Raw genomic sequence first — 20,763 nt, 5'->3', positions numbered from 1 at the left:
GGGTCGAACCAGGATGCTTGCAACAAAGCACGATTTACGAGAGTACAAAACTTTGCCGAGCTTACGTGAACAATTGAAACAGTGGGGTGTGCCTGCCTCATCACTAATTGACACCTCCTTGGGATCAATGGCCCATAGTAGGCATCGCGAGGCGGGTGCAATCCAGATCATTCGATAGCCGGTTGAACTCGGTGTGAACTAAGAAGGTGTGAATTCGGTGTGAACAAAGTGTGAGCTTGGTGTGAACTGGGGAGGGTCTCCACACCACACCAAACTTGGTGTGAACTAGGTGTGAACTTGTCCGTGACGCCATGATCTATAAACTTACCACACACACACCCTTCAACAAATCCGTGATAGCTTAGTCGTTAGAGTTAATTCCGTGGGGGAGAGGGTAGCGGGTTCAAGCCCCGGATCTAAAAAAGTGGGAATCTTTTGCATTCCATAGGCAATCCAACGGTCACAATCAACCGGTGATCATGAGCCATTGATCCCACCTCCCAAAAGGAGGTGTCAATTAGTAACGAGGGTGTGCAACTGGGGGCTGCATCTGCTACTCCTTAGAGATCGCCTATTTTTAGAGGCCCCTCTCGGCAGAAGGTGTTCTTCCATGCTCTATGGACAGGTGCTCTAAATTGTTAGCCTAGGTAAGTGCAACTTTGTTGTGCCTCTTGTGTAAGGGTGGTCGTTCCACCATCCAAACCAAGGATGCGCCTCTCGCATCGATAATTACCAATTTTAAGAGAGAGAGAGAGAGAGAGAGAGAGAGAGAGAGAGAGAGAGAGAGAGAGAGAGAGTTTTGATCAAAGCGTGTGACATTTTTTTACCTGATAGTGTGTTTGGAGCAGCAATCATAGTATTTGAGAGGTGTACCTTGCAAAACACCACAAGGGTTAAAGTTTTGTCAAGCTCAATGTTCATAGTTATACAAGATGTCAGTATTATTAATCCTTTGGTGTTGCATTTTTATGTCTAAAAAAACATGCAAGTTTTCTTGCATGGGAGAGTTTCCACAGTCCTCTCCAAATCATCATAATACATGGGAACTGCCATCCCTCGACAGCATAATTTTCAACGTGTTTGTTCACTGCATTTTCAATGTCAAAAATCAAAGATCAAAAGATGGTAGTACTTACTCATTGCATGATTGAATGTCTCTCGTTGATGCACAAAAGTTGCATTCAACTTTTCGGATGGCCTGACTGTTGGAGATAAACACGATAGTGAAGACGGAGTGGCCATTCCATCAATGCGAAGGCTGAAGCTGCCTCACTAAGCTTTGGTATGGAAGAGTCAAGACGGATCTTTTGCAATGGTACTGGAGCGGCATGGGCGTAGTAGGCGCATAGTGGAGGCAGAGTTGCCAATTTGAAGGTTGAAGCTACATCACCAAGCTTTGGTATGGAAGAGCCGAGAGGGCTCTTTTGCATTCGTAAGGGACCGGCATGAGGGTAGTAGAAATATATGATCTCCTGCAGCTAGATTCGTCTCCCTTGCAGATACTCCATATCTCCATCAACAAATCATTGAGCCTTTCCACTTGCATCATTCCCAAAGCTACATCTTGGCTGCTTCCAAGCACCATTCTTAATCGTGATACATTCAATGTTTTGTACCGCCTCCTACATGCCAATAGCTGCTTAAGTATTACTCATTAGCACATATACTGCAACATTACATTTCTCTAACTCTATTGGATGCTCAAAGGTCAATCGTTCAAGCTCCATGGTTCCCTATTTTCTGCAAGCACCTAGAAGACTCGACCAAATTGTAGAATCATTAGATGCATAGAAAGGTCAACCATGCAACTACAGTGCTCTTTGCTTGGTGTCTGGTATTGTTTGGTGTTGGCACAAACATGGTGGATTGCATTGCACCGCTTGTTGATATCTGGGTTAACTTTGCAACCTACGTAAAGCAGTGCAAAGAGAACCTACATCTTCCTAAAAAATGCAAGGTTGGGTCAAATTCAACTTGACCCTCTAACGGAGCTTTGATGGAAGTAATGCAAGGACGTTGAAGGTGACAACATAGATACGTCAATGCAAAGAGGACAGTGTTTGGAGTTCCTTGGGACAAGTGTCACAAGATCACCACAAGTGAGTCCGAGTGCAGCAAGTAGGCCCACCACCCTGCAAACTATGCAAGCAACTTTCCCAAAGCAGAACATGTACACATTGAACAAAGGCTTTCATGGCATGTGGAGTTTCATTCAATGTCATCATAAATCCACTCTTTAGGGAGGCCTTTTATGATTATTGCAAAAAAAGGCCTTACCTCTATAACTAAATGCATATGAAATATGCTCATAAAGTTAAGGGTGCCGCGGACGAGATACTCAAGTGAACAATGCTTGATTTTGTGCCAAACTTTGGATGTGCTATAGCACTAGATGGGTGGACCAACTGCCAGAAAAACCATTGATGTACTTTGGATGTACTATAACGGTAGATGGGTGGACCAAATGCCAGAAACTTTTGATGTACTATAGCTAGGTAGGCCCTACATAGGGCATGGTCAGGTGGAGAGTTGCATGCTCCAGTCCCCTCAATCTCACACAGAGCTAGAAGCTAGCATCAGCTATTCCAACAATGTGTACTTAGTAGAGTTCATCATGTATCTCACCCAGAAGAGTGAGAAGTAGGAAAAATTTTCCAAAAGCCTTGCAGAGAGTGGCATTGAGCTTCTTGAGTGTTGGGGTGAAGGCGATGTGTCTCTTACCCCAATCGGGACATGCCAAAGGCGTCCGATCGCACATCAATTGTACACACCTTATTCTTTACTAGATAGAAGAATAAGGGGCTCCCTCACACATTGTGGTGAGCTGCTCCACCCACATCTTGTGGTTCTCTCTCTCTCTCTCTCTCTCTCTCTCTCTCTCTCTCTCTCTCTCTCTCTCTCTCTCTCTCTCTCTCTCTCTCTCTCTCTCTCTCCGCACATGCACTGCATTCGCGCACTCACAACTAGACTATCGGTGAGCTCTATTGAGAGCATTGATTTTGCATGAATCGGTTTTCCGGATTGCAACTCTTTCGGTGCTTGCTTATGTTAGGTTTCAAGCCAGTGGTCGATGGTCGAGCGGTTTGGCCAGGCACCCGCCCATTAACATTATTGGTTATAATGCAAACAATAAGAAGTGTGAGAACATTGTCTCACTAAGCTCCACCAAGACTGTGTATTCTCTCCTTCCTCTTCCCCCTTTCTCTCCTTCCTTCTCTTGCATCATGCACATCCTTCCCCACAAGTGGTATCAAAGCTATGGCCCATCGGCATCCCCTCCCCATCCCACGTGTGTAGGCCCTTCAACTTGAGAATGGAGTCTTGGGAACAAACGAGCATCTGGACAAAAATCAAAGCAGGTGAAGTCAATGCAGCAGGTACAAAATTGAGCCGAGAGTCGGAAGCAAGGGAATCAACTAGCGAATTAGGTGCAATTGAAATGGCTTGAAGCTTTGTGAGCAGCTCTCGGGCGGAAGCGGACAAAATCGAGTAAGGAAGCGGGGAGATGGAATTACGAGCAGACTTTGCAAATCCTGGAATGGATTGCAAGCCTTGAAGGCTTGAAGCACAAAGAAAATCGGGAGCCATTCAAACTTTGAGTAGCGAGCAGCAGACAATGGGCAAAGCTTGACAAGCTGAGCTCGGTTGAGCATAGCACATAACCGTGCACACGCATGGACCGGCCGACCATACACACACATTCCTACTCGACAAATTTGTCAACAGAACATGCAAGCTTTCAACAGTCTGCAACAATTCAACAGATTGATTTTTTAACATTTTTAAGTTACACATTATGGTGTGTACAACCATTCATTCTCACATACAAATGAGGTAGTTCACAAGGGATGTCGTCAATAAAGACATCTTGAAACTCCTTGAGAAAATTGGATAACTCTAATTCCTTGTGATTGTTTATATTTTCTTTTGCTAAAGCATTAGGTTCATTTTGAGAATCTTTAACAAAAATCATGTACACGGAAATAGAGCTCTTTATTAACTTATCGAAAGCTTGCGTATGTACAATGGGTATGGTGTTACCCATCTCCTTAGTGTCTATGTACATATCTTTTTCCCTGAACCTAAAGTAGATTTTCCTTTCAAGGAATTTAACATTGGTAGCCATGCAATCAAACCATGGTGCCCCTAGGATTACATCCTCATGCTTGAGAGGAGAGATAAAGAAGTCCTCTTTGTCCACATAGCTTTGGACATGGAGCCTCAATTTCCCAATTAAGGGAGTGACTGAAGCTTATTGCCCCTTGAAAGCACCATCGGCGGATAGGACATCTCCCATCTCATAGGCTTGCATGCCTAGCTTGGTGGCCAACTCTGTGGATATGAAATTGTGAGTAGAACCAGGGTCAAAGAGAATAAAAGCATCGTGTTCTCTCACTTTTCCCCAAGCATGGCATAGAGAGGAGATCCTTTGTGGTGAGTTTCCTCTTCTTGGATTTAGACCAAGGTAGCTCTAGGAGGCTCATGGTGGGTGTTCTTTTGGGGCAAGTGCGGTACACATGCCCTTGCTCGTCACACTTGAAACAACGGTTATCCTTGCGATAACGCTCAAGCTCTTTAGGAGAGAGTTTGTTTTTGCTTTTATAAACTCCCTTCTCCTTGGTTTTGGTGTTGTTGGCGTTGCCTTTAGGGATTTGTGGACATTGTCCTTCCCCTTAGGCTCATTAGAACCCTTGTTTTCCGTGGGCGTAGGATTTTTCTTAGCCCCTGTTTGGAAATTGATTTGTGAAGCAACCATAGTATGGTGTATGACCGCAGATATGGTGCATGGCCTTTGGGAGTTAGCATACTCCACCATTTCTTCAGTTAAGCCCGCACAAAATTGTTGTTTTTTCTCTCCAAAATTCATCTTTTTGAAGACAGTGGCTTTGAAATGTAAGTCCCAAAACTTGTCTACATATTTGTAGGGAGAGAGCTTCAAGCTTCGTCATTTGGTGAGTACTTTGTCTTTGGCATCGGTGGCCAAAAACTGCTTCATAATGGAAGCTCTTAAAGCTTTCCATGTTCGTGGGGCTTCACCATTTGCTCGTAAACTAGACCACCATTGCCTGGCGGTTTTTTTAAAGTGCATAGCTACATGGTGTAGCTTAGAGGACTCCGTGAAGCCCTCATCTCCAAACGCCGCATTGAATTGTTGAATGAAAGCCAAGACTTTGTCCGTAGCACCAAAGATGCCATCGTAGGTAAGGAAAGAGATGCTCTTTCCTCCCTCTTTAAACTTCTTGAGCTTGGACGACCTCTTCCATGCGGCATAGGATTTCCTATGGCCTCTTCTTTTTTATGGTTCAAAAGTTGCGCCATCACTTTCTTCAGAAGATGAGGAATTTGAGGAAGATGGAGAAGAGGGTGACCTCTTTCTCGCCTTTTTCTTGCCTTGATCCTCTTTGTCTGCACCATCACTTTCTTCATAAGAGGAATATGATGAAGAGGGTGACCTCTTTCTCGTCTTTTTCTTCTCTTGTTTTCTGTTATCCCTCTTTGAATTATGGTGTGGAGAAGTGTGCGATGGTCTTCTCCATTTGGGAGGTGATGGAGAGCGTTTTGCCCGCCATCTTCGTGGAGCCATCTCCGTCGAGTTGGTAGGAGACTCACTTCTTTTTTGTTCCTTTGGTGCGGGCTCTTGAGTTCTCCTTTGGGAAGGAGATGTGTCATCAAGAAGTAAAAAACTGAGCAAAAACTCAAAAAACTCATCAAATACGCATGAAAATAGACACTCAGTGTCTCAGTAGCAAAATCCACAAATGGTATACATAGCATTGCCAAAGCCCTGGCAAAAGAGCTCACTCCTGACCGAGTAGCTCTATGGACATATACCTATCCAAAAACACCTGTAGACCTATATCCAAAAACACTTGTAGACCTATGAACCCACTATCTGCAAGCTATGGCTAGCTCAAATTGTATCCTCATAATGCATACATAGTATGCAATTGCACAAGACCGTTACAAAAGCTCTGTGGAATGCTCCACACAATCGTACATGAGCACTACATGTGCTGCATCAACTGTACTCCAAAGACTGTACAACCTGTGAGCAAAAGCGATGGGAAAATGGCGCACACTACCTCATCGATTGGTAAACTCGTTGATCGAAAACACTTGCCAAGAGCTCAGCGCGCTCGAGGGAAAAACCTGCTCAAAATGGGTCGTTGAAGCTGTATGTGTCGGTATGTGCCGTCAAAGCCAAAAAATTGGGAAAAATCGTCGAAGGTCAAAAGACCATGGAGAGTACGTCGGAGCTGGGCCTCTCCAGATGGAAGCTAGAGGAGAGCCGATGCCGCTCTTGCTCTACTGTCGCTGCTAATGTCAGGGTTGGGAAAATGATCTTTGATGTCGTCTTCCGCCGCCAGGTGAAAGTTCGCTAGCCGAATAGCCGCATGATCGGTGTCAAAACCGTGTCGAAACTGTGTCGGAACGGCTAAATCGTTGATGTCGTCTAAGTCGGTGTAAAAACCGATGCCAATAGTAGCCGATGCTCAAAGCCGAGGCTGAGCCGATGCGAAACACTAAGAAGAACGCTTTAGCCAAAAACGTCAATGTCAATGTCGTCTCCCGTCTCGCCGGACGGGAGTGGCTGATGCTGAGGAGAACACTGAAATTGGGCCGATGCCTGCCCGGGCTTACTCGCCACCTGTGGTCGAACACATTGTGTTTGCTCTCTACAATCAAGAGAGCTCATAAACTCTCTCTATCTCTCACAGTTGTCTCTCTCTCACTCTTTCTCGGGCATGTGTGTGAGCCGAGGTATAGAGAGCTCAAGGGCCGAGTTTGTCGAGGGCCCCATGGGAGCGATCCCCTTGCACACATGGAGTCGAGGAGTCAGAGTGTGCGCGTATGTCGCACGTGTCAATGCAAGGAACTTTCCGATACACCGTGTGCGAGCCACGAATGGCTCCAAGCACACAACAAGCCTAAACTAGTAAGCTCAAAGAAGGCGATGGTGTGTCACTCACCGCTCTACGCTTGCTTCATGGAGGATTCCTCGCCGCAAAGAAGAAGGAGCCGCCGCTTCGTCGCGCTCAACCGCTTCGCCGCCGCCGTGCCATCGTCGCAATGCTTGATCGCACACACTCTCTCTCTCTCTCTCTCTCACACGCATACACACACACACACACACACACACACACACACACACACACACAAGGAGATGAAGAAGAAGAAGATGGAGATGGAGCAAGAGCACTCTTCTATTGCACAAATGAGAGAATGAATGAATTTTAGGTTTAGTTGACTTTTATATGAGCTCACCCCATTCACACTTGGGCGCCCATGCTTAGCCAACTAATCCCTTAAATGTTCCAGTTAGAGTGCGCCTCTCATCGACGATCACTCTTACCCTTTTCCTATTGGACCGACAAGCCCGGTACCTGACTCTACAAGTAAATAATACAATGTCCGTCGTAGGTGATAGGGTGTCCGTGAGCTGTGAGGGTTAACATGCCCCCCTTCCTGATGTAGATTCCGTCCTCGGAAGCTATTGAGTTGAAGCTTTTCGTTGAGGTGGAAGAGCATTTGAGATGAATGTCCTTAGCCTTCTGTAGTCACTGCAAAATCAAACAACATTGGCACAGTAATTGCATTCTCATAAGCAATTAAAAAGCATATGCAGTTGTAGACAGACAATTTGATTGGTAACAGAATTTTAAACCTTTTGTCAGCAATAAACATTAAATTGCAATATAATCAAACGCATAAACAGCTGTAAAGGTAAAAAATTAAACAAGTCTAGGGTCGCTAATTTAACAGTCGAAAGGCACTAAAGATCGACTATTAATACCATGGGTAAGCTTCTTAATTTTCTCCGGTCAATTAAGTTGTTTAATCGCGAGAGCCAAGTATTTCATGTTCGAGGACTGACTAGACCTTGTAGTTAAGCTATGATAAAAGGAATTTCTCATGAAATCATCGCTTGACTGATTACCTTTTCTTTGACCCCCCAAAGTCTTTTCACAGTGATTCAATTTTGATGTGTGTGCTTATTTTGTATGCCTTGGGTTTTTTGCTTTTCAAGGAAAAGCGCCCACATTGGGAACCTCTAGGGCTCTAGTACCATAGGCGATACATGTGAGTGAAGTACCCAATCAAGCTGAGATTTCTCTTCCAGCTTAAGATTTTACATTGTGTCACTTTGATTTTTTGTTTGTTCATTTTCAGCATTTTAATTTTGTAACTTTGGGGGGGTCATATAACATTGTTACCCTCCCCAGGCTCATCACACTAGTAAACTCCCTTTATAATACTTAAGCTAAATGTCAATAGGGACTAAGCCCACTAGAAAGCCCTAGTACATTTCACACTATGCTGCCTAAATCGGATTAAGAACGTAAGTAACCATTGATAATTAGGAAGGCATTCCCCATGGTATTAAGAGAAGATCTCTAACACCTAGCTTGGTCAAACTAGCTTAGTCGGCAGACTGCTTGATTTTTAAACCTAGACAAGTGATTATGACAAAAATTACATTGAATTTAATGTTTGATACTAAACAAAGGCATTGAATTTTATGCTACCAATCACAATCAAAGCAGACAAACATGGATGCAAAAAAGATAAGGGGCAATGCTAATGGACAAGAAACACCTGTTGTGTTGATGATCGCGCTTGATTTGAAAAGTGTATGAGAGAAAGATTCCATGAAGGTCCAAATCCTAAAAACATCAACACATTCCTGTACACACTAAGAAACACAAACAATACCTCTAGGAGGCACATCAGTGGGGAAAAAGAACTTTGCTAATCACTCAACTCTAAAACAGAAACACTCCTATTGTAATAATCCTACCTACCCTCCATCACTCGAGTGATGAGGATCAAAGGCGTTTGATGACATAATTTTCTATTTTAGTGTACCGGATGTGAATGTGTAGGTCTGGTCAATGTTTTGACTTTTATTGTGCATACTCATTTGCTAATTGCTCTTGCTCTTTATTATTTTTGTTTTTTATGAGTATAAGGCTTTATATGTACATTCCCTACGATTGGGAGATTGAGAGGTCAGGGAGGAAGGTTGAGAGGAGAATGAGTGAATGATGACTGTTAGCAAACACTCCCCCCTTCCTTGGGTAGATCATACCGTTTGAAATGTGCTTGTCACCCTTTGAAACCAATTGTTCCAGTTGGTAATAGGTGGGGATTTTTGCCAGTAGTTTTCTATTACCTTAGGTGCCTCATCGAGTTGCAAGGGTGGTAAGGTACTCTCCCAGGATCGAACTTGAAGTGGTTCATCCGATGATTCTTGAATATTGGGAGGTGTGGATTCCTTTGTAGCTTCATGGAGGTCCACTATTGTAGGTGGAGGTTGTGGAGAAGCTTTTACCTCTATGGACGCATTACATGAGGATCTAGAAGCTTCATGGGACTCCCCCCTTCCTGAGCTAGGTGGAACAAATCGTTCTTTCTTCGGTACCCAAACTAGCTCTAGAGCGGGTGTGTAGCATTCTGTGATTTTTTTCTTTCCGTGGTCGTTTCGTTTTGGAGCTACGGGATTGGGCTCACATGGGTCAGGTGACAGGTAAGAACACAATCTATGTTTTGGCACCTAGATTTGATAATTTCCTTGATAGTAGCCTTGGGCTTCCAATAGTCGTTCAGGAATCCAATGCAATGTTTCTTTATATTTTTTGGAGCGAGTGGGACGTTTCTTACAAGGCTTCTGTTTTTTAGCACTAGCTATGGTCGCTAAAGAAGCTTTAGGGACCCACTTGTATGTTTTCTTCATTATATTAGGACGAGTCTTGTCAGAAGCCATATGCATTGCTTGTAGCATATTTAAGGGTACGTGTGGTGGCATTTCATCCCCCTCAGGTGTTACCTAGGTCGTCCCCCTGTTTCCCCAAGTGCCTATGGTTGCTGCTCGGTGGACCCAATCCACATTGTCAGACTTAGTCATCCCAGGTAGTACATCCATATAAGGAGAATCTTCCCCAACATCAGTGTCCGCTTTACACGTGTAACAATACTGCAATGGAGCCGAGTGAACTGTGGTGTCAGATCTATGCAATTATAAACCCGTTTCCTAAAGGACGTGCTCGACCAGTTACAAGATCCACTCGAATGACAGAATCTTGGAACTGCAAGTAGACATGGTTTTTAGACGAGTCATGTACCATTTTTGCTTCCCTCATGAAAGGACGTCCTAAGATCATCTCCGATGCCATAGTGTGTTTGGAGAAATCCATAACAATAAAGATAATCCTTATTTTATGTCCAAAGACCTTGATCTTGAGATCTTCTAATATCCCAATACGTTTAACAATAGATCCATTGGCCATCTTCACTACTATGGTTGTGGTCGCAAGGTGAGGTCTTCCCATAGTTTCCCAGCAATTTTTAGTCACAATGCTAACCCCAGCGCCACCATCAAGGATTCCCTTCACAGTTAATCCCTTAGTAGTGATTGGTATGGTCACATTGGATTCATCACCCTCAAAGTATTGTCCCAACTTGTTAACAGGTATTTCTATAACAAGGTTCTCATCTAGGTTGGGTTGTGGATCTATGTATTCCTCCTCTGTTGGCATCTCCCCAGCTCCATCCATCTGTGTAAATTGTGGTAGCCCAAACTTCAGTTCTCCATTGAGGAAGGCTCGAAGAGCTGAGACTAGCTCAGGGTCTTTATATAGTTTGGACATGATGGTGGTTCTAACTTCTGAAGACATGAAATCCATCAATTTGGCAATGTTTAACGGCACCTTTTGGCCTTGAGTCCCTTGACGTGGGGAAGATGGGATCTCCATTTCTTCGATAAGATCAGGTAGTCCCTCTGTAAACATTCTTTCCATCAAGAAGTGAGTACGTCCACTTTCCCATGACTTTAAGTCACTTTCTTCTTGGATGACACTAGTTATGTCCAAGGGTCTATGGACTTGGTGAGGTTGTTGTTGCGTAGGGAACACGGTGTCTATAATCTGGATCTTCATAGGTGCTGGTTCTAGATCTCTTTGGGTATCTTCTACCAAACTCCTTAATTGCTTGACTCGCTCAATCTCCTCTGTAGGGTTTGGGTAAGTTCCTATCTTCTTTTTGGATCCTGGCCATTGTGGCTCATGAAGATCTTCCTTGTTGGTTTCTATGTTAGTGGTCGTTTTGGTCTCCATGGTTTCACCTGAATCAGAATCTTCTTCAGCGTCATTCATATATACGGGGTCGTCACCAGTCCCTATGTTGGTCTTTAAAATGGGATCTAACTTCGCTGCTTTTTGCGATCTCTTCCTTCGTGTTTTCTTCTTTTTCTGAGATTGGGCAATTGATGCCGTGTCTCTTTCCTCAAGAACATAATTTTGTTTTTGGAGCATCGATCGTGTGAGTACGTTTATTGGCACCACATGTGTACTTTGTGATGGCTCCTCGGTAACTTCAATCAAGTTTAATGGCGTGATCTTCGGTGCATTTGGATTATTTGGACATTGGGCAATCAAATGATCTATGCCACATCGATTAAACTTGAGTATTGGCATTGTAGACGTGCTCACTTGATTGGTTTGCATTAGTGTGGCGTTCTTTTGTAGCCTAATAGGACACTCGGCTACATGATGTGGACCTCCACACTCATAGCATTGAAGAGGTGGTCTCTTAGCGGTGTAATTGATTTTTTGGCCTCTTGCCGCAAGAGCAACTACTTGATATACAGGTTTGACTTGTCCCCAATAGTCCTCCATGTAGTATTGTGGACTTTCTTCAAGCACATCTAGCCCATAGGCAATATTAGGATCTATATCTTCCTCACAGCCTTCCAAACAAGCAATAGATGACTCACAACCCACTTGATTCACAGAAGTGATTCTCGGATGTGGTGGTTGCGGTCCTAGCACTGGAGGTGGTAAGGGTGTTGTTTGAACAACATTTTGGGCCCTAGGGACCATGTGTTGTGCTGTTTGTTCAAGAGGTGGGGCTGGCATCAATGCAGGCACTCGAGGTGTGTCTATCCATGCTAAGGTTGGTCTATTGGCCATTGCACGCTTAAATACTATGCAATCCTTAGCTTGATGACCATACCTTCCACATGCATTGCAATTCCCATTGAATTTTACTCTAAAAGTAGGGCATTCACTGTACTATGCGGTCCATAGCATACTGAGCACCATTGTTGCTCCCTTCTTGGATTCATATGATTGTTCTACGGAGCATGATTGTCTCTAAGACTCTCTTGAATAGCCTTGGTGAGATCTGCTAAAGTCATCTCAGATATCTTTGGCTCCTTAGCAATAGACTTTAGGGTCATTGGCCGGTGCCCTGATGCTTGTGAGCTAATAGATTTAGACTCAACAGACACTCTTTCTCCTTGAATCATTAAATTGTCCTCCAATTGGATCGCATTGGTGGTGACTGCTTCCCAAGTGGTGATACCTCTAATGACTAGACCATTGTAGATATCCTCATGTTGTAATCCCCTAATGAATCTATCAAGCAATTGGTTATTGTTGAAGCGCTAATTTGGATTACATTGAGAATTCAAATGCTTCAAGCGACTAATAAAGTCTCTCACCGACTCTCCTTCCTCTCGTTGGGCTTTCTGGAGCTGAGAGGCTACACCCCAAAGCACTCCCTCTCGTATGTATTCTTTAAGAACAATCTCCTAAGAGTAGGGTAAATCGTTTTTTCTTCCACCCTTAGGGTTCTATACCAATCCCCAGCCTTTCCACTTAAGGTTAGTCTTAAAGCATTGCTCTTATGTAGGTCATTGTGTTCTCCTAGAGAATCGCATATTTGTTCCAACACTTCGATATGCTTTCTTACATCCCTGTCTCCACTAAATTTTTGTGTGAGCTTGGCTATTTGTACTGTCTTACTTCTAGGCTCTCTATCAGGCGCGTAACGCATATTCTCAGCAATAGATCGACCGATAGCTTGAGCAAATGTTGCCAAGTCACCTAAATGAGCAGGCACCGTGGGTGAAGGCGCTCCAGAGACTACATGTGGAGTAGGTATTGGCATTGGGCTTGGCGCATAGGAAGCCCTTGGGTTCCAGGTTGGGTACGATGTTGTGCCATGTGGTGGTCCATAGTTCATATGGATGGCCCTTGGCATAGCAGACGTCGGATGTGACATGCTAATGCTAGCCGGTATAGTCCCATGGAAATAAGAACTTGTGTATTGTGGTTGTTGAGCATAGGTAGTTGAAACAATGGGAGGGGTAGGGACTACATGAGTGTGATGACCCATAGGTGCATACAATTGTTATACACTTCTAGGTACTGTTGCAGGCATTGAGCTACCATGTAGTGGTGCTTTACTAACAAATGAGGTCCATGGCGTTTTTCTCGGCATGCCCATCATTGGGGTAGGCATGGTAGCCCTGGTGTCATCAAGGGAAAGATGAGCTAGACTTGGAAAGGTGAAGCTATCACTTGTGGGCTCAGATTGCACTGAGACCCCTGGAGAAACAATATATGGAGGATCCATCGGACTTACCGAGGGAGTCTCCATTTGCGATAAGGTCGGTTGTTTAGCCTTCCCTGTATCCAAGAATCTCATGAGACCTGTTGAAGGCATGTTGATCCCCTTGTTTTGTCTCTCTAACTCAATGACCCTATGGATGACCTCACAAACTCTTTGTTGTTGATCCTCTACACTAGTAGCACCCATTGTGGATTGTAGGACATCTAACCAACCCACATGATAGGTGTGACATGTGTATAGGTCGGTCAGAGTCTCTATTTGTAATTTGTACTCCCAGTTCTCATTTAAGAACACTCCATCTAGGATTGAGGTGCTAGGGGTGTCCTTTGAGCTAGATGCAATGTTGCTTTCTAGGAGTTGGCCCTTAGCGGTTGCTAAATCAGGAGCACTTGATTGCTCTCTTAGCAAGGATATTGACATAGGAGCTTTCACTTTTAACTCTCTTCGTTGCTCTGCCTTGCGTAAGCTCTCGACTTCCTTTTCCCTCGTTGCAAGGATATATCGTTCAACCTCTTGCACTTCGGCAAGGCTTCTACCATCGGGTAATATGACCTCGGAGGGAAATAACTCTTAGAGTCAGGAGGTGCAGTGAATGAAGTATTCACGTGCACATTCTCTAACGATATAGGGTCTACGTTTGTCACGAATGGAGAATTTACTTCCCCACCCCCCTCATTTACATCATTAGCTCCAGGTTCGGAGCGAGTGGCTCTACTAAAGGTTTCCTTCAAGCGGCTAAGCACGCTCGGCCCGGACCGAGGACCCATGGCATGCATATCTTGGCTCGAGCTATCGGGATTAGGCATTGGGAAACCCTCCATGACGTCGTAGTCAGAGGAAGAGTCACTAACCGCTATGTTCGGGTCTTGGTTTGTACTACCTTGGTTCCCCGTCGAGGGTCCAGAACCTAAAGTAGGTGGATATTGAGAACTCGCGTAAGTCGAAATTCTCTCTAGTTGCTCCGTCTCTAGCACACGACCAGAGCGCAGATGCATGTGCCTTTGACACCCTACAAACGTCGGTGAATAACCTCGAAGGTTAACCGCTTGTCTTTTTTAAGCGTCCGTTTTCACTCGTGTTTTTTACATTTTTAATGTTTTTTAATGTTTGATTTTTTTTTATTAAAGTATGTGATAGCTCGAAATGAGCGTATCACTTAGAGGGTCGTTGTGTGCTTTACAACACAATTTTCGGGCATCTGATGTTTCGTTGGTCCTCAAAAAATCCATTTTTAGCTACGTGTGAAGCTAAAATTCGTTTTTTTTAAAAGGCAACTGAGGCCTAGGCCTGAGCGTGAGCTTGGGCTTGGGTTTGGGCTTGGATCTGGGAGATATTCCCGATCCCGGTCCTACCTTTAAATTTTTTACTTTTATTTTTTTAAATTTTTTTTAAAAAATTTATAAAGGATAAGGTCGTCGCGGCCTGCGCGAGAGCACACACACACACACTCTATCTACCTACTTCTAACTAATACACCTACTGTTACATACTAACACACTCTATTAACTCTCACATATCTACTTCCTACTTACTGTACACAGAAAACTAGCAACCTTAGTACACAGAGAATAAACACAGTACCTTTGAAAACTCCATTAACAAGAAAAACACACAGTATAACACCAAATCCCTCTTCTCAACACACACACACTCCTTCCCTACCTTTCCTACAATTGAAATTGCACCACAAAAGAAGCAATTCCCCGGCAACGGTGCCTAAAATGTGCGCGTATGTCGCACATGTCAATGCAAGGAACTTGCCGATACACCGTGTGCGAGCCACAAATGGCTCCAAGCACACAACAAGCCTAAACTAGTAAACTCAAAGAAGGCGATGGTGTGTCACTCACCGCTCTACGCTTGCTTCGTGGAGGATTCCTCGCCGCAAAGAAGAAGGAGCCGCCGCTTCACCGCCGTCGTGCCGTCGTCGCAATGCTCGATCGCACACTCTCTCTCTCTCTCACACGCATACACACACACACAAGGAGATGAAGAAGAAGAAGATGGAGATGGAGCAAGAGCACTCTTCTATTGCACAAATGAGAGAATGAATGAATTTTAGGTTTAGTTGACTTTTATATGAGCTCACCCCATTCACACTTGGGCGCCCATGCTTAGCCAACTAATCCCTTGAATGTTCCAATTAGAGTGCGCCTCTCATCGGCGATCACTCTTACCCTTTTCCTATTGGACCGACAAGCCCGGTACCTGACTCTACAAGTAAATAATACAACGTTCGTCGTAGGTGATAGGGTGTCCGTGAGCCGTGAGGGTTAACACAGAGGTGTCGAGGGGCTTGTAGGAAGGGACCTTTGCAAACACGAATTGTGTAACCAATTTTTTTCTAAAATTGATTTTTGCTATTATGTGTTGGACCTGCAATTCTAAAGAAACCTGTAGGCTTTGACAAGCAAGGCCGACATCTACCAAGGAGCGAGCAAGTGTGTGTGTGTGAAACCACCACCACACCTAATGCTCTGCCAAGCTTGGCTATTTTGATTTCTTGGCTGCCTTCTCTGCTTGAATCTACTGCCCCAATTGGCTTGATTTCCTCAGCTACACTAGCTTCAATTGCAAGACTCACCCCATTGCTAAAATGTAGAGACTTGCCTTTGCTCACAATGCTCTGACTGTGTGCTATCTATTGCCTCGGATTGCAGCTGATTATGGCTTTGTTGCGGCCTTCTAATTTGGCTTGCATTGCTCGTTCTCGCCTATTTCAAGCCTTGTTGCCTAAGCCCCGCTGCTTGCTCGAGGCTTCAAGCTTTCCCTTGCCTTGCTCGGTGTCAAGTTGTTGCGCCCAACCTGATTGCTTGAGAGTGTCTGACTCACAAGCTGTCCAACCCGAATTGCCCCAATTCAGACAACGTGTGTATGTGTGGGTGTATTGACATGCAGCTTCAAACTCCTTCTAGTGCTCTGCTCACAAGCAAATTCTCCTTGCTTTGACCTGCCTCTTTTGCTCGACTCTGCAGATCTTGCCTTGAAGCTCTAGATGTTGCTTTTCCGACTTGATTCACTTGCTTATTGCTGACTTGCAAATCCCTTGTTTCTTGCTTGATTCTCAGAGAATCATCAAGATCCCCCTCCAAGCCAAGAGGGGATGGGCGCGTCGGGGGTCCAGATCCGCCCAATCTCCTCTGCCGATCTGTGCTGAATCTGCTGCCACCGCCCCAAGCTCAATTTTGAGCTCTGAGCTCCGCCATAGCCGGCGAGCTCCGTTGCTTTCGAGTCGATTGTCAGAAATCGGTGGCACGCGCGGTTCGTCGCCATAGCTCTGATACCATTTGTGAGTGTGCGTGTGCACGGATGCGGTGCAGTGCGTGCGGGGAAGGGGAGAAGCACGAGATGGTGTGGGTGGAGCAACCTCTAGAACTAAGAGTGAGGAGCTCCTTATTCTTATGTATACAAAGAATAAGGAAGTGTACACACGGGGACAGGCGGCCGGACACCGAACGTCCCAGCCCCGGACAAAGATGCAATGCCTTTGCCCCAACAATTGCCACTAGCCACATATGCATCACCATGCCCACTGTAATGGAATAGTTAACTTTGAATGAACAATACATTTGCAAGAGAGAGAATTTAGAGAACATGACAACATTTGACGACCAGATTTATGTGGATCCGGTCCCCCCTCCAATAGGCATTTGTATTGTGATTTCTCCCATCAAGAGAGACTTGTTACAATACAATCTTTGTGTTCCTTTTGACCTAGGTGATGCAATGAAGATGGAAAGCTTCATGCATTACGAGCATAACATAAACTTTGAAGAAAGCATTAAATATCCCAAGACTCGGTCCCAAGACCTCAAACACCTTCGAAGGTGGAGAGAGCTAGCAGGGAATGAGGGTAGGGAAGAGGAAGAAGAAACATTTCATAGGAGGAAGAACTAGTTTCTCACTTATCATCACTCTTCTTGCTAGCATACATAACAACATAGTAATGAAGATGGAGAAGATGAAAAGCTTAAGCATTGAAGCATGGCTCCTAGTTGGATTTGCACTGCATAGCCAAGAGTGTTGGTGTAGGCTCTCAACCTCTCTACTTACTTGGAGAAGGAGAGGGAGCTCTTGCACTTTGCACTTCACACAATGAGAGTGTGTGTGGGAGAGTATACCCCGAAGCAAGACCCTTACTTGCTTTGGTCGACCCCCCCTTGTAGCTTATGCTGCTTGAATCTCATTGGACCCCTCCACGCCTAGCCAATCATAAGCATAAGTCATACCAAGCAACAAAGGTAGCCTTGGGATGAGTGTCCCCCTTTCCCCTTTGAGAGAGCGGACTTGATAAATAAAAAATCAATTAATTAAATCTCCTAAATTATCATTGGACCCCTTGGGTGGCCAACCAATAGGCTTCAGGCACACAATGAGGGCAACATGAGGAGGAACTTGACAAGTGTCCCCTTTTCTTTCTTTGTACCAAGCATGCCTTGTGTGAGTGTGTGTGCGTGTTCTCTCTCATCCCCCCTCTTGTAGGGCAGGCCCCCTCCTTGTAGGGATTGGGATTGACTTTTGCACACCTCAAGCCACTCAACCTTGGGCGTGGTTCTTACCACAAGCTTGGCCCTTAAGCCCCTCAAGCTTGGGATGGGTTCTCACCTCAAGTACAACCCTAGCATCTCAAGCACCACAAGCACCTCAAGCATCTCAATCATCAAGCTCCTCAAGCATCTCAAGCATTTTAGTCATGAGGCACCTCAAGCACCTTAGTCATCAAGCATGACAAGCACCTCAAGCATCTCAAGTATCTCAGTCATGAGGCACCTCAAGCACCTTAGTCATCAAGCATGACAAGCACCTCAAGCACCTTAAGCTTGGGCCGGGTTCCCACCTCAAGCTCAGCCCTAGCTTACCTAAGTTCAAAGGACTTTTACACTAACTATTGGAGGTCTTCACTGAAGCTAACCCTAAGGTCTTATGCTCCAGTGGTTAGCCTTGCTCTTTGATAGACCATCTCTCATTTGGGCCCTTTTACCATGGGACCTGTGTTGGGATAGATCTATAAGCACATGTCTATATCTTAACCCTTGTTTCCATTTATTCTCCCACATTAAATGATCAGTTTAATATAAGAAAATCATTTGGGTTGGTTAGATATTAGATTTCATGACATTACCTCTCTCTTGAAATCATAGTCATCCTCGACTATGAGGTAGAAGAGATAAAGCCTTAGTCGTTAGTCAATCTTACTTAGCGGGTAGAGGATCCCTTTTTACCCTACAACATCTTGCCAAGATGGGTGACTAATCCATTTGGTGCTTGGGAGACATAGTTGCCGAAAGCATGTTTTCTCTTTAGTCCATTTCATTCTCCCAAAGTAGATGACAAATTTTACTTGGTGTGTGATAGACGTCGTCATCACAACATGATTATAAGAATGCATACAATTTAAATTTATGCACAATTAAAAAGAGAACTAGTCTTATAAGACTAAAACATGGGTCATTCAAAAAAAAAAATTGTATATTTGCTTACTCTAATGTAGCATTGTAAGCATTGACAAGGTTCATACTATCCTTAAGTTGTATTCCTTGAATCCATCTAGCATCTTCAAAAGGATAATTTTTGAACTTAATAAGATACCATCGGATAATATTACCATGTCGTAGTACCTTGTCTTCATGCTGAAGGATAGCTTCGGGTTGTAGCACCTCTTCTTGGTCTTCAACTTCGGGAGGGTCTTCAATAACTGGTTCACTTGGTGGCTCTCCTTTGTAGGGCTTGAGTAGGCTCACATGAAAAGCATTGTGTATGAGCCAATGGTTGGGCAACTTGAGTTGGTAGGCCATCTCATTGATAGGCTTCAAGATTTGGAAAGGACCATAGTATCATTTTGTTAGCTAAGCATAATACTTTTGATGGCCCGTAGTATTTTTGCCCGTTGTTTGCCTTAATCGAGCCTTAGGAAACTTAAGTAAGATCCAATCATTTTATTTGAACGTTAAGGCTCTTCTGTGCTTGTCAGCAACAGCTTTTTGCCTTTGTTGAGCGATGGATATAGCCTCCTTAATCTTTTGAAAAGATTCTTGTAGCTCATGGCTATACTCATCAGCAACGAAGATCTTCCCATGTACTTTGAGTAGCAAGGGATTTTTAGATCTTCCCTCAATGATTTCAAAAGGTGCTTTTCCCGAAGAAGTATGTACAGTATTATTGTAAGCATACTCTACAAGAGGTAAATACTTTTCCCATTGTGAGTATTGATCTACTTTGGTAACATAAGTCTTGAGTAGATCGAGTATCGTAAGATTGGCTATCTCACTTTGGTCATCCGTTTGTGGGTGATAGGCCAAAGAGAAATTCAATCTTGTTCCTAGATTTTCAAAGAGACCTTTCCAAAAGTTACTAGTCATTCTAGGATCTCTATCTGACACGATGGATGTTGGTAATCCATGGTGTTTGAAAATCTGAGATATGAAGAGAGTTCCCACTTGGTTTGCCTTAATAGTCTTTTTGACATGAATAAAGTGTGCTTGCTTGCTAAACATGTCGACTATTGTCCATATTCCCATATTCCCATGGATAGACTTGGGCAATCCAAAGATGAAATCCATGGATATACTCTCCCATGGTGAATTTGGGATAGGCAATGGCTGGAGTAATCTAGGTTGCTTCCCTCTATCATACTTGGTCTTTTTGCATACTACGCATTTTAAAACATACCCTTGTATGTCCACTTTCATGGTAGGCCAATAGAAATATGTCTCTACTCCTCGAAGAGTAGGTTGAATACCTCTATGCCCCGCATAGGGAGGAGCATGGAATTCATACATAACTTTCTCATGAAGGAAATGAGTAACACATAGCCTATTGCCATGGAGAAGATAACCATCCTGCAAGGTGAATGGTTCCTCTTTCTTCCCCAAAGCAAGGGCTAACATTATGTCTCTAAAATCAGGGTCAATAGCATACTCATCCATCATAGAAGATAGATCATTGTGAGTAGCTATAGACACCGCATTAACTTTTGGTCGTCGTGAAAGTGCATCAGCCACTTGATTGTGCTTACTAGCAATGTGAGCAATATGAAAATTAAATTGCAAAAGAAAATTTTCCCACCTCATTTGTTTGTCGGAAAGCTTGGTTTGCGTCATGAAATACTTGAGACTTTGGTGGTTGGTTTGTAGAATGAATGGAGTCCCCAATAACTAGTGCTTCCATGTGTCTAGGGCATGTAGAACAACTAAAAGCTCTTTTTCATAAATGCCCAAGACTCGTTCATCTGTATTGAGCCTTTGGCTCTCATATGCTATGGCATGCCCTTCTTGAAGCAAAACTGCTCCAAGGCAATCACCACAAGCATCACATTGGACCTCAAATGGCTTTGAGAGATCCGGAAGC

This window comes from Adiantum capillus-veneris, chromosome 24, assembly GCF_014529385.1.
Source record: "Adiantum capillus-veneris isolate H3 chromosome 24, ASM1452938v2, whole genome shotgun sequence".
Taxonomy (NCBI): domain Eukaryota; kingdom Viridiplantae; phylum Streptophyta; class Polypodiopsida; order Polypodiales; family Pteridaceae; genus Adiantum; species Adiantum capillus-veneris.
Note: the sequence above shows the minus strand (reverse complement) of the source record.